The sequence below is a fragment of the Onychomys torridus genome, chromosome 10, assembly GCF_903995425.1.
Source record: "Onychomys torridus chromosome 10, mOncTor1.1, whole genome shotgun sequence".
NCBI classification, from domain to species: domain Eukaryota; kingdom Metazoa; phylum Chordata; class Mammalia; order Rodentia; family Cricetidae; genus Onychomys; species Onychomys torridus.
The window spans coordinates 10,705,279-10,719,364 of NC_050452.1; positions in this window are offsets into that span (position 1 = coordinate 10,705,279).

Below are 14,086 nucleotides of genomic sequence, written 5' to 3' on the forward strand. Positions count from 1 at the left end.
ACACAAATCCCACCCCAGCATGGGTGACAGCTCATAGCTGAAATCTTGGAGTTCTCTGCATGACTTACAGCTCCTTAAGTCAGAGAGTCTCTCTCCTCCTCAATCTTTACTGCTTTTATAACCTTGGAGAGGAGAAGCCTTGTGAGTCTGGTATGTTTGGGGAACTTCTGAGACTTCTGAGTTGTTTACTTCCTGTCTTAAGAAGCCTCCCTTTAGAACTTCCTGAACTCTTGGGAGCTTTGTAAAGGTCCATAAGCTGAAAGTGGGAGGGGTTCACCACAGCCATGCTTGTAGCAGCGTGGTCGGGGCAACCTCACTGATGCTGTTGAGGTTCACATCTAATTCAAATGAGCTGGCAGGTTTTCAGCAGACACACACACACACACACACACACACACACACACACACATGCACACGCGCGTGCGCGCACGCACCCACGCGTGCGCGCACGCACCCACGCAAGCTGCGGCTCTTCCGTCTACATTCCTTGACAGTTTCCACTGCCATGGCTTCCCCCTCCATTTCCTGGTGCCCCTTTCCGATTTTAAAGAGTGGATGTAGCCGAGCAGCCACTTTAACGTCTACCCACTCCTGCTTCCTGGTTAGAAACAGCCGAGCAGTCCAGGATTGTTAAAGGCTTCAAGACTAGCCCACACACGTTGACGTCTGTGTTGTTGTACACGTCTTAGAAAGTGTGGGTGCTGGTCATCACCACAGTGATAAGCAGCCATGCTCTCTGCCATGAGCTGGGGAAGCAGTAGACACAAAGGCCTTTTAAAGCTGGCCCAAAGGGAGAGAGAATGAGCAGTGGAGAGTCAGACTAGACAGCAGGTGCAGCTCCCTTCTGAAATCAGGACTGACTGAGTGACAAGTGAAATTGCCACCAGGCAGTTTGTGGACAGATTCAGGGCGCTGCTCACCAAAGGCAAGGGTGGGTGGTGGAGAAAATGTCTCCTAAAGTGTTTCACCAGCACTATTAGGGTATATTTCTCTCCTCCACAGGCAAGCTGAAAACAGTCATTTCCCACAAAGGAACGTCCAGAATCACCCTGCTGGTTATGGATCCTGCTGCTTTAAAAGCTGGGCTCTGCTGATTCTGTCCTTAATGGCTCATTACTGCCATACTGAACTCTGACCTTTAGTAATGGCTACAGCTCCATGGCCCTCAGATGTTCCTATGCAGGAGCAGGCCTACGCCTAAGCTGGGAGTTCTCCAGAAAGGTACATGGTGTGATTAAGACTAGCTGCCTACACCCCTTTCTGGTGAGAAACTTCAGGCAACCCCACTAGCTATGGGTCCCCCAAATCCACAGAAGCCAGACTGGGATCCCGTAGAGATGATTTTTGGAAGCACATTTCTCAGGATTCTCCACTGCTCGTCACCACTTTCCGATACTGGATCACTAACGTCATAAACGTAACCTGAAAGGCCCAGTGTCTGTGCTTTCTACACTCCCGAGATCTGTGTCATCATCTGGCACTTGTGTTGGCTCCATCGCTGCTGCTTTCGCACGTCGACCAGAGGACAGCTTGGCCGTTCCTACAGGTCTGAGGCATCGGGGTCCTTGACTCTACTGTGCTCATGTTGGCAACAGGCATTCACTCAGGACTTATCTGCTCCCCTCCACTGGGAGGTGTGAAAATAAAGTCAGGGTAGGAGCTGAACCAAGTGTGTAGGCTTGTTGTAATCTGTTGTAACTTTGGAAAAAAACAATAGCAAAGAAAAAATTACCCTGTTATCCAGAAATAGCTATTAAATATTTGGTCTATATGTGGTTTTAGATCTCCTTAAATATATCATAAATATTTCTCTTATCTTCAAATATGATTTTTGAAAAAAAAATTTTTCGTTTTGTTCTGAGATAGTCTTGTAGCCCAAGCTGGCCTCTAACTCAGCTAAGAACACATGCACCACCATGTTCAGCTTCTAGAACATGATTCTTAGTTTTTGGTACTTGTGATTGAAACTATGGCCTTGCTAGTCAAACACTCTCCTACTAAGCTACATCCTTGGCCTCAACTTTGTTTTTAAGGTGACTATTTGGCTGTGGGTGGTGAACAAAGAATTTTGGAGAGGAAGACCTGCCAACAGAGGACTAGTCAGGAGAAAATCAAGAGTCCTCGAGGGTCTGGCTGGAGGTCTGTGGTTGGAAGACAAAGGAGTGAACTTGGTCAAGGTTATCTCAAAAGACAATGTTGAGTGAAATAACCGGCATTCTGCTTGTGTGGTTTAAGCACAGCAAGGCTAAACGTGTTTAGAAAGCCACGTGTGAGCATTCAGTCAAGTTGGGTGTTCCCTGTGCCTGCCTTCCTACCTACTGTGGAAGGCTGGCTCACCCAGGATGATCACAAGATCAAGGCCACCCTAAGCAGCACAGGGAGACACTGTCTCAAAGCTAATGTTAAAAAAGAAAAGGGTTGGGGGCAGGTGGTTGTATGGCTCAGTGGGTAAAGATACTGACACCAAGCTTGACAGCTTGAGTTTGATCCCTAGGCCCCATGCGGTAGAAGTAAACCAACTACTTGCTACACACACACACATACACACACACACACTAAGTAAATTAATAGATGATAGATAGATAGATAGATAGATAGATAGATAGATAGACAGATAGATAGACAGATGAAATAAAATGGAAGTTTTTAAAGAGAGAGAAGGGGCAGGCAGAGAGAGCTCAGTCAGTAGAGTGCTAGTTTCTAGAGTGCTTGCCTCGAAAGCACAAGGACCTGAATTTGACCCCCAGTTTAAAAAAAAAAAAAAAGTCTAGGCTTCGTGGCACTTGCTTGTCCTAGTGCTGATGAGCTGGAGAGAGGTGGATCTCTAGGGACTGCTGGCCAGCCAGCTTAGCCTACTTGGTGAATTCGAGGCTGGTGAGAGACCCTATCTCAAAAAAAAAAAAGGAAAGAAAAGTGGTGCTCAATAGTGGAGGTTGACCTCTGACCTCTGCATGCACGTCCACATATATGAACATGCATATATGTGCAAAAAGGAGAGAGAAGACTGACAAGAAAGAGGAAAAATGATGGAAAGGTGATAGACTGCTTCTCTGCAATGAGGGGGCTTGGATTTCATCCCTGTTTAAAATAAATAAAAACAAAAAACAGCAAAGTAAAATTATGAACAGAGAACCAAGAGAAGCAATTTTTGAAATGGTTATTATAGTGGCTTCTTGGGCTAGTAGTGCTGTCTTTATTAATGTGGGTGGTAGACACATGAGTCTCACTTTATCATGGTAAAATGTACACCTTGCTTTTATATACTCCTTGGTCTGCATGATAGAGCATAGGCTTATATATTCTATTCCGGTTGTAAAACATCAGGCTTCGTCAACCTCAACCAAAAACTGTAAGGGCTTAGGCTATCCCAGTGGCCTTTCCTCAGAAAGCACTCAAATCCCTACTCACAGAATTTAATCTCGTTGCTCGTAAGCAACTGGCAGGAGCGCATCTATCTTTAGAATGGTTTCTGAACTGAGACAGGCAGGAGACACCGAGTCTGGATACAGAAGCACGCAAGGAAAGCATGATGAGGCTAGGGAGAGTGTCTGCCGAGGGAGCCCACTTTCCTGGCTCCCAGGGCCATTTCCTCCAGCCAGATGCTGAAGAAGAAAAGCAGGGCCAAGTGTTGCCCGGGTCTCCAGTTGTCCGAGTTACTAGGTGAGGCTGCCCACTGCCATCCCTGCTTTCCCCAAATCACAAACCCGAATGCAGTGGATTGGGGGAGACAGGGCAGCAGGAGGCCTTGCCAGATGACTCCAACAACTTGAGACCCAAGAAACCATTTTAAACCTCTCCAGATTCCAGTCTTCATTATAGTGGTGATCCTTCCAAAAGAATTCACCAGGCCTCACCCACTCTTGCTAATACCAACCGAAGGAAGAAACATCCACAGTGGAACCGCATAGGCAGGAGGGCTCGCTGCCGTTTCAACGTGTGTGCATTTTCACTTTTATAGCAAAAATAGAAGCACTCTGTGCACATCACCTCACTGGAGTATTTTGAAATCTCACCGCTTGATCTATAGCATAGGAAGACATTGTGGGAAATAAGAGTTTTGAGTAACAGTCCATTGTTTTAAATGTGTTGTGATGTAAAACGGATGAGTTAGAAGTCTCAAATAATTATTTTATAATGGATACTCAAGTCTGCCGTCGTTCCCATCCACAACATGCCATGGAAGAGAGGAAAATCTGCACAACAGCTCCTTTTGAAGTGCTCAAACACAATTCTAGCAACCTTTCAGTGAAGCCTCCTGTGATGATTCAGGGTGGGTCCAGCTAGGTAAAGAACGCTGAGGACCAGAATGTAGCTCTTAGTGGTTTCACAATAACAACAAACTAACACAATAACAACACTCGTCAGCACAGAGCTTCCACAAACACTCAATATCTGCACTGTCTTCTGAGGGCTTCACAGTCTAGAAAAAGAACAATCCAAAGACTTGCCTCCAAAGATTAACATGTCTATAAATGAGAGAGAGGGCCTAGCATATGTATGTAGACTTATAAAGGAATTATAAGTACTTTTGCTTTAAATTTCAAGACGCTCATGGAACACATTTCAGAAATAGAAAAGGACAGATAATAGACATAGTTTAGAAATAGAATAGAAAATAGTTTCTCTCTCTCCCTATTCCCCTCCTCTCAGTTACCTACCAGGAGGCAAACACTGTGGCCAGTTTCACATACACAAATTATATAGAAGTTAATATATACATGAGTGTTTATCTTTATAATGTAAATGATAGTAGTGTATGTTGTTTCTGTTCTTTGTGTGTGTGTGTGTGTGTGTGTGTGTGTGTGTGTGTGTAAAGATGAGGTTTCTCCATGCAGTCCAGGATAGCCTTAAACTCTTCATTTAAAAAAAAAAAAAAAAAAAAAACAAAAAAAAAAACACTCAAAATTCCCTTTCTTTTTCTCCTTCCCTCCCTTCCTCCCTCCCTCCCCCCTTACTTCCTCCCCCCCCACCCCCAGTCTCACTATGTTGACCAAGCTAGTCTGGAAGCCCTGGCTCCAGTGTTCTTGCCTCTGCACTAGCTGAGACTGTAGCTGTGTCGGAACCAGGCTGTTTCTGTCTTTTTCTCTATATGGAGTCCCTTCCCCGTTAGGACTGAAGGAGCGGCTTTAGTCTTCAAGACTACAAAGCAGATCACAGTATGGATGCACCACATATAGGACGTCTCTGTTGCTTCTAGTCTGTTCCTAGGGCAAGCATTGCAGCAACCGTGACTTCACATCTGCCCCATGTGGGAAGGATGGAGTGGAATTGCTATTCCAGGTATATGTACTTTCTGTTGTTCTCTGAGAAGGCCTGGCTGTCCTGGAATTCAGAGGATCCCACCTGCCTCTGCCTCTCGATGCTCGGATTAAAGGCATGCACCACCATCACTTGGCTATGTGTTCTTTTCTTTTTTTTTTTTTTTATTAAAAGCTTTAAAATAAATTTTTGGTGTATATGAGTGTTTTCCTTGCATGTATGTATGTGCATCATCACACGCATGCCCTGTTTCTAGGGGAAGCAGAAGAGAGGGTCAGATCCCCTACAACTGGAGTTATAGATGGTTGTGAGCCACCATGTGCTGGAAACTGAACCCTGGGCCTCTGTAAGAACAGCCAGTGTTCTTAACCACTGAGCAATCCGGCTCCATATGCACATTTTAAAATGTGATAGGTATCGCCAAATTGACTGTACAAGGTCCTGCCGTTAAAAGGATATTTTATAATGCATGTACCAATTATTGTGGTGGTCTTCTTAAAGTACTTACATGGTGCTCTCCACAGGAAAACCACGGCATCTCGCGATCACTGACCCCCCAGCAGTACTTTTGTAGCCGGTGTGTTAGCAAGAACAGCATATTGTTCTTTCTCTGCTTGCGTTTTGAGCTGTGGATCTACCCTCATGGGGACTAAGCTGGGGTTTGCTAGGCTTTTAAAAACAAACCTGTAACCAGGGTTGTCTATTCAAGCCTTTTTCTTGAATCTAAAAGGCAGTCTTACTCTGGAATTTCTGGAGCTGAGAAAGTGAAACTGAGCAGAAGCCAAGATGAAAGGTAATGGTTAGGCTTCCTCTTTAGATTGACTGGAGAAAACAGCAGGATTGTGTGAAATAAATTACAGCCTTAAAATTTCAGTTCTAGTTACTGCAAACTTTAATGTGACTAGGTAGGAATGATTTTTAACCATTTATAATTACATGAATAGTGCACATGTAAAAGCATAAAATCAGTAACTAAAAGCCACAATTTAAAAAAAAAAAAAAAAACCACAACTTTCCTATCATTTGAAATGTATAATATTGTCCCTTTATTTGGGTTCCTTCTCCCAAATAAATGCTATGTTTAGAACTGTTAGATTTTAGTAGATTCACAAAACCATCTAGAAACCCAGAATTCAGCCAGTTTAGTTCTTCTTTGGCCTGGTTAAATTCTTGGAGAATATTTCGCAAACTCACAAGAGACAGATCACATTTACTTGACACGTTTTGGGCGCATTTAAAAATAGTCGCGCAGGTTTTAAAGCTTTAGAAAACTAGGGATTCCCTGCGCCCGAGAAACGCTAGGACCTGCAGTTACTCTACTGATTGGAACTGGAAGAGCACACCTAACAGAATTCCTCTCTGCTGTGGCTTAGGGTCTTTGGTCCTCGGTGAGATTTTTTCACGTACGATGAGGAAGCCAGGGAATGCTAGGTTTGCGGTCGGCGGGGTGGCTATAAATAGAAAGTGATGTGTTCTATTGCCAGGAGGGTGCGTCACAGAGTCCCTCCAGCAGCTCAAGAGCTCCGGGAAGCCACCTAGTAACTAACACTGCACCATTCAAGTCGGCAGGGGCTCCGGCTGAAGGGGCTGGGACAGCAGGGGGCGTGGGCAGGAGGGGCACCGGCTGCAGGGGGCTGCGGGGACTGCGGGGGGCTGCGGGGACTGCGGGGGGCTGCGGGGACTGCGGGGACTGCAGGGGACTGCAGGGGGCTGCAGGGGGCTGCAGGGGGCTGCGGGGACTGCAGGGGGCTGCGGGGGCTGCAGGGGGCTGCGGGGGCTGCAGGGGGCTGCGGGGACTGCAGGGGGCTGCGGGGGCTGCAGGGGGCAGGGGCCAGAGGGATGCCGGCTGTCGGGCTGTGGGCTGAAAGGGTGCAGGCAAGAAGGGCGCAGACCCCTCAGACCGGAGCCTCATTGGAGTCACAAGCAAAGCACAGGCGGTCCCACCCGGTCCCACGCTGCGGGGCAGAGGAGAAAGAACAATAATCCCGAGGTCTCGAGTGGCGGTGGATATGAACATCTGGGTTCCCAACGCACCCCATTCCCCACCGAGCAGTTGGGTCCTGTGAAACCTACAATCTCAAAGCATCGGCTGGGCGGAAGAACTCCGGTTAGCCTAGACAAGGCAGCCGCCCCAGTGCCACACAGTGCGTGCGTACGTGCGTGCGTGCGTGGAGTCGCTGTTGTAATTTCCACCGGCATTTTTGTAAATGGCCTGTTCTGGGATTCCCCCGCCCAGGAGCCTGTCTTCACTCTGCCTGTTCCTGCAGCTTGACCCTGTCTCGCTTCCCGCCTCCTTTCCTCCTTTCTCTCTGTCTCTCCGTCTGTCTGTGTCTGTCTGTCTGTCTGTCTGTCTGTCTGTCTGTCTCTCTCTCTCTCTCTCTCTCTCTCTCTCTCTCTCTCTCTCACACACACACACACACACACACACACACACACACACACACACACGTCTGTGGCTTTGCCCCATGGTGCACTGTTTATTTTCCTCTCCCTCTCGGCCCCTCCTCCACCCTGCATTCTTTCTGACTGATGACTTTGTGGTCCCCTTGCCCTTTTCCACGTGTTGGTTTTATTTCTATATCTCGTCATGTATTCTATCCAACTCTTTTTATTTTTCTGTCACAGCTGCATTACCTTTTCTTCTGCCCTAACCCTGAACTCAGGGATTCCTGGAAACAACCCAAGAGTTCATAGCATTTTTGCCTCAGCAAAGGATGCTGAATTCCACTCGCAAGGATTATACTCAGGTTGTGCTCTTGTAGCTGGGGAAGCCACAGCCCTCGGAACTGTCTGGCATATTTGCTTAAAATAAGGGGGGTGGGCATGGCTCCTAAAAAGAAAGGAGGGCTTTTTGTGTGTTTGTTTGGTTGGTTTTGAATTCTCAAGACAGAGTTGCACTGTATAGCCCAGGCTGTTCTGGAACTAACGCCGTAGATCAGGTTTGACTAGAACTCAGAGATCCACCTGCCTCTGCCCCCACCCCCACCCCCACCCCCAGTGCTGGGATTAAAGGCGTGTGCTACCACCGCCCCGCTAGAGGGCATATTTTCAAGTTAAGATTTTATAAACTCCATTTGTTTGTTTTTGGTTGTTTGTTGTTGGTTTTTTTAAATTGTTTTTGCAGCTACTCAGTAGTGGTACATGCCTTTAATCCCAGCACTGGGGAGGCAGAGGCAGGTGGATCTCTGTGTAGCGTGAATCCTAATTGGTCTTAATAAAGATCTGGAGCCAGATATCGGAGTAAATGCTGAAAGATCAGAAAGACAAAGGAACAAGCCACAGCCACCTCTCACCAACTCCTCAGCGGAAAAGACTGAGCTCCTTTCTCCTCCCACCTTATATTCTGTTTCTCTGCCCAGCAACATCACTTCTAGTCTCAACCTCTGTAGTGTTGGGATTAAAGGCTTGTTTGTCTCCCAAGAACTTGGAGCAAAGGCATAAGATCCCAAGTGCTGGGATTAAAGGTGTGTGCCACCACTGCCTGGCCTCTATGGCTAACTAGTGGCTGGCTTTGCCTTCTGATCTTTAGGCAAGCTTTATTTGTTAGAGCATAAACAAAATACCACCACAGCCCTGTCTCAAAAAACAACAAAAATTGTTTTCTTGGTTTTTAAATGTTTTCATTACATCTTAATCTATTTTTCTTTTTTCTCATTCTCCCCCTGGAATTGTGAACTGAAGCCAGGGCCTTGCACTTGCTAGACAAGTGCTCTACACAGAACTAAATTCCTAACCACATTTTATTTATGTTGTGTATACGAACGTGTGTGAGTGTGGACATACCCATGCTGTAGTGCACATATGGAGCTCAGAGATCAAGCTCTGGTGTGGTCCTCACCTTCCACCTTGTTTGAAATGGACCCTTTGGTGTTCATACCTGCTTACACGAGACTCTTCCTGCATCAAATTTCCAGAGGCTTCTCGTAGCAGCACTGTGATTACAGACCTTTCATAACTGGCCTGGGTTTAGATTGTTTCTGGATTTAAACTCAGATCTGCATGCCTGTGCAACCTAGAAAAATTGTTTTAAATTAGGTATATTCATTTTATTTTATGTGTGAATGTTTTGCCTGCATGTATGTGTGTGCAACAGTTTTTATTTGGTGCCCTCAGGTGTCAGAAGAGGTCATTGGATCCCCTGAAACTGAAGTTATCAATGGCTGTGAACCATTTTGTGCATTTGGGGAATTGAACCCAGGTCCTCTGCAAGAGCAACAAATGCTCTTAACCACTGAGTGACCTTTCCTGCTCCTAGAATTGTTTTGGGTTTGTTTGTTTTTAAAAATTGTGCATGCATGCATGTATGTATGTAATATCCCAAGAGCAAAATTTTGATCATACAAAGTTTAAAGTTATGATGCTGGCATCTTCTGTCCTTTTTATACTTGTTCCCATCTGTGGGAATAACTGGCTACTTTGTAGTGTGGCCTAGATTACCAAGTGTACACATCTTACAACAGTGCACATTTGCGATAGCTCCTGGGTACTGGAGAGGTGGCCCAGTGTTAAGAGCACTTGCAGAGGACCCAGCTTCACATCACAGCAGCCACATGGCAGCTCACAACCACCCATAACTCCTGTCCCAGGAGATTCAATACTCTCTTCTAACTTCTGTGAGTATCAGGCATGCATGTGGTGGCATACATATGTATAGATAGGCAAAACATTCATACACATTAAATAAAATTTTAAAAATAAAAAAAAAAAGAAAAAAGGAAGGAAGGAAGAAGAGAAGAGAAGAGGCCCCCAGAGACTTGGGAAACCTTAAACAGGTGGAATGGTTCAGTGGGTAACTGTGCTCGTCACTAAATCTGGGGACCTGAGTTCAATCCCCAGAACCCACATGGCTGAAGAACAGGCTTTGGCAAGCTTTCCCCTGGCCTTTCACATATGCACTGTGGTACAGGAACACCCCAACACATACAAACAGATACATGTTAATAAATATAAGAAAATATTTTAAAGCAACTCATAAGCAACAAATAGTTAAAATTTTAACAGCTGGGCGTGGTCTGTGTGGGAGTCTGCCAGAGTCCAGCTCCCACCTTTTGAAGGGTTCTTAGGTGAAGGAGAGAGAACTGAGGAAATGATGGAAAGATAGAAAGAGAACAAGCAAGCAGACACAGGATAGCTTTGGGAGGGCCTGGGTCCATACCCAGCTGCCCAGAGTTTTATTCAAAAGGGCTTTTTATAATATACCAAGGGGAGAGGCAGAAGACCTCCCCCTTGCAAGATAAAAGCACACCATACAACCAATTGTAGACTATTCCAAACACATGCTAAATATGCCCATAGCCAAATCAACTGCTTATGCAGCCCTGCTGGGTAAAGCAAGCTCAGATTCTCTGACCCTGAGTAAGGTCTCACTGGGTAGCCTCTGTGGGCCTCCACAGTCCTGCACCCCTATAATCCCAGCACTTGGGAGATAGAAAGATGAGAAAGAAGTTCAAGGTCAATCAGTGTTATATGAGAAACTCTCAAAAACAAAAGTAAAAATAAAACCAACAAAAAGTGGGCCTTTTGTGGCAAAAATATTTAGAAGTGAGAAGGAATTTGAGTGAGTGGCCAGGATAATTAGGGGAGAGTTGAGCATTTCCAGGAAGCACTTGGCTTTGCCAGAGCTGTCCCTGGCGGCACTGGGCAGAGAGCACATACCTTTCTTAGCAGGTGACACTGGATGGAAATGCAGTGGTATAGCCATGGCAGGAAAAGGAGAGGTATCGGTAGCAGCCCACTTGGAAGGTGGCAAGGCAAGGGACTGGCAGGTTCATTCTGGACAGAACCAGCGCGGGGGTGGGAGGGGGCTCCACCTGGCCTCCACTTCCACCGCATTCCTAAGCTACCAAACTTGCTCTCCCCTGACAAGGCCTAGATGGAAGGGGCCTCAGTAGCAAGCAGTGGGTCATGACATATTTATTCCCGTAAACCAACCCCATGCCCCTCAAGAAACTGTAAAGATTTGGGAGCCCAAAGTTCAGATTCTCAGACACTGTGGTTGGGGCAGTAATGATCATTTGCTGAATTTTACTGATGAAATTTGCTGAATTTTGTGATGAGCTTTAACACGTTCATTTGGTCTTCATAAGACTGAGAAACCCAGGTTTCGGGGAGCAACTAAAAGCCTCTTTGTCCAAGCTCTACCACTGAGTTACACTCCAGCCCTTGGTTCAGGTCCTGAGCACAAGGCCCATGCGTGATACAGCAGGACCCAAACCTTGTCTAGCTTGCTTTCTTTAGATGGTGCTGGGAATCAAAGCAGAGATTTCATGCGTGCTAGGCAAATGCCCTACCACTGACCACTCAGTGCAGTCTTTAAAATAGGAGAATCTGTCTGCTTGAAATAGCAAGGCACAGCCCAAGCTTTGTGGTCGGCTTTGAGAAGCAAAGGAGTTTTGTCCTCATGCAGTGCCTCATGTAGTTGGCCCTTTACAACAGGAAGAGACAAGTTGGGCTTTCCTGGCTCAGCCCAGGCAGCAGTAGCTGTTAGCAGCAGTGGGCGACCAGGGGAAGGAAAGACAGCAGGGTGACAATTGAATGGCCTGGAACAGACAAGGGCAAAAGGCATAAGGCAGAGAGGAAGGAGCACCTAGGTCCTGAGGAGCCAGAGGAGTCATGGACCCCATGTCCTGGGCTGGAGGTCTTTGTTGAACTGCACAGTCCAACAGCAAGGGTGTGGTTAACAGATTGCCCTAATTCAAGTCCTATCTCTGACTTTCACCAAGCTTGTGGACTTCTCTATGCCTCAACTTTTTTTTTTTTTTGAGACAGGGTTTCTCTGTAGCTTTGGAGCCTATCCTGGAACTCACTCTGTAGACCAGGCTGGCCTCGAACTCACAGAGATCCACCTGCCTCTGCCTCCTGAGTGCTGAGATTACAGACGTGCGCCACCATTGCCAGGCATGCCTCAACTTTTTATCTGTAAAATGGGGATAATGATGGTAATGCTAATCATCCCTCTTAGAGGTGTTTTGAGGGTTACAGAGTGTTTAGTTAAGGTTTGTATTGCTGTAAAGAGACACCATGACCATAGAAACCCTTATTTAAAAAAAAAAAAACATTTAATTGAGGTGGCTCACTTACAGTTTCAGAGGTTCAGTCCATTATCTTGTGGTGGGGAGCAGGGTGTCATTCAGACATGGTGCTGGAAAAGAAGCTAAGAGTCCTATATCTTGCAGACAACAGGAAGTTGACTGAGACACTGGACAGTATCCTGAGCATAGGAAACCTCGAAGCCCGCCCCACAGTGACACACTTCCTCCAACAAGGCCATACCCACTCCCTGTGAGATTATGGGAGCCAATTATATTCAAACTACCACACAGAGCACCTTGAGCAGACACATGTAAGGGCTCTTTCAGGATAAGATGTCTCTATGGTAACCATCGAGCTTTACACAGGGTAAGCCTTGGGAACTAAGAGAAGAGGGTTAGTGGTGATTCCCATATCAGGTGTGTCTTTCCCAGCAAGCACAGAAGGGCCAATGCTCTCCCACTGACCACTCAATGCAGAGTCCCAGACAAACAGGAAGCCTAGGAGAAGTCCTACAAAGGCCAGGTAGAAGCCCTAGCAAAGCATGAGATCCCCAAATCTACAACCCCCCCCCCAACTCCTCTGCCCTTCCTGTGGTTGGAGAACTAAAAGGGAATAAGTAGGGCTCGCTGCCGCCGTCCATCCCAGCACTCAGGAGGCAGAGCTGGTGGAACTCTGAGTTGAGGCCATCCTGGTCTACAGAGCGAGTTCCAGGACAGCCAGGACTGCATAGCGAGATACTCTGGCAAACAAAACAAACCTGAAATGAGGATTCTACAGAACACTGGGTATGGTGGTGAGCCAAGTGTTGACTAAGAGAGAAGAATAAAGACAAGCTATATCTTTAAGTAAGCTACCTCACTTCTTTGAACCTAAATTTCCATATCTGTGAAACAAACCAGAGAGCCTTTTTGGAGGGCGGGTCTTTCCATGTCTCCCTCCTCTTCTGGAAACACCTTCTCATAGCACTCCAACTTACTGGAGGTATCTTTCTGGTCACCATGGACCGGTTCTCAAGTAGAACCTCACCTAAACGGGACACTGAGAAAATTTCCTTGAAATTACTGCTTTATCTTTGTTTGGAACTCACTATGTAGACCAGATGGGCCTTGAACTCACACCATCCATCTCTACTTCCCAAAGCTGGGTTATAAGCCTGGGCTACCATGCCAGGCTGGTTAGTTAATGTAATCTACATTTTAGCTTTCAATAGTAATTTTTTTTTTCTTTTTGAGACAGGGTCTTTCTGTGTAGCCCTGGCTGTCCTGGAACTCACTCTGTAGCCCAGGCTGGCTTTGAACTCACAGAGATTCACCACTTCTGCCTCCCAAGTGCTGGGATTAAAAGCATGTGCCACCGTCGCCCAGTAATACATATTTTTTTACTTAGACTTGTTTTGTGTTGAGGCAGGGTCTCACGATGTAGCCCAGGCTATCCTGGAACTCTGTAGACCAGGCTGTCCTGGAACTTTCAGAGATCTGTCTGCCTCTGCCTCCTGAGTGCTGGGATTAAAGGTGTGCATCACCATGTCTGGCTAGACTTTTTAAGTATTTATGAATTCCAATATATAAAAATGTGCATGTTTGCCCATTGTGAAATGGCAAGGATACCTGATAGTAATGAACTTTTCTATTTTTAATAATCTCTGCACAATATGAATTTTAACATGTGTGCACATGTCCATATTTATACCAGAAATTGTATTTCAGACTTTAAAAAAATGATCCGCATATGTGTATGCCTCTGAATGGATGTGAATGTGAGTGTAGAGGCCAGAAGAGGGTGTTAGATCCCCTGG